At 33.6% G+C, this 981-nt stretch overlaps 2 protein-coding genes across 3 annotated transcripts in view; one reads left to right on the plus strand and one right to left on the minus strand.

Moving 5' to 3' along the window:
- Positions 1–981, minus strand: part of LOC106880712 (fucose-1-phosphate guanylyltransferase) — a 15887-nt gene that overhangs the window by 4558 nt on the left and 10348 nt on the right. The window lies entirely within an intron of this gene.
- The window catches only part of LOC106880725 (fatty acid hydroxylase domain-containing protein 2), a 58239-nt gene that overhangs the window by 347 nt on the left and 56911 nt on the right, over positions 1–981 (plus strand). The gene's annotated exons all lie outside the window — the stretch shown is intronic.

Genomic DNA, 981 nt, shown 5'->3' on the forward strand with positions numbered 1-981 from the left:
ATACCGCCAAATGCGGTACGTAATTGACAATCTGATGTGGAAGTGTAAAATGTGGATATGTTTTGATGAAAAAAGAAAATATTCAGAAGGAAGACGTCTGCCATAAGAAAAAAGGTCTAGCACCGTTATTTTTATTAGGTGGAGCAACAGCAATATAGAAATTTCCTCGATTCATATATTTGGTTTTGTAATAATAGGTTCCTATGTTGCTGTTATTTAAGGAGTCAACGTTGAACCTGCAAATATAGTGGGGAAGTGTTCGAGACGTGAGCAGATGTGTTCTTTTGTTTATTCTATATAAACTATCTAGAATATTAAGAAATGTAATTTTTTTTACGGTAAGGCATAATTTAATAGCAATCTGACTGCTTTAGCTAGCAAATCGAACTCCCAGGTAAAGCAGTCGTTGCTAACGTATCTATAACTTCGTTACACAATATCCGCAAAACATGGACAAAACGACACGCTTGTTTTACTCTGATAAAGAAAATATAATCTCTCGAGGAAACCTCACTACATCCTCAACCATTGTCAAAGATACCAAGTGTAGGAGTTCTCAACCATGGGGGTGTGAATTATTTGGTACCAGGCTGCACAGAAAGAATATGAATTTTTTTTCGATTTTATTTCCCATTGCAGTTAGCAGAATGCTTTTAGATGATTATATAGAAATATACACATAATAGGTGTAAAACAATCTGTAGTAAACAAATGCGAAGACTCCAGTTTACTACGCATTGTTTTACACCTATTACACTATTTTAAAATATTTCTTGTGACTGGGTCTTAAACTGGAGATTAACCACACACACACACACTGTAATAGGTGTAAAACAAAGTGTAGACTCCAGTTGCCAAATTTCATTTTAAAATATCCAATTTCTGAAAGTTATGACCATCTTAAGCCGGGTGTGGGGCAGAAATCTGTATACATGCAGAAATATATATATATCTCTATATATATATATATATATATATATA

The sequence above is a fragment of the Octopus bimaculoides genome, chromosome 13 (genome assembly GCF_001194135.2).
Source record: "Octopus bimaculoides isolate UCB-OBI-ISO-001 chromosome 13, ASM119413v2, whole genome shotgun sequence".
In the NCBI taxonomy this organism is placed as follows: Eukaryota; Metazoa; Mollusca; class Cephalopoda; order Octopoda; family Octopodidae; genus Octopus; species Octopus bimaculoides.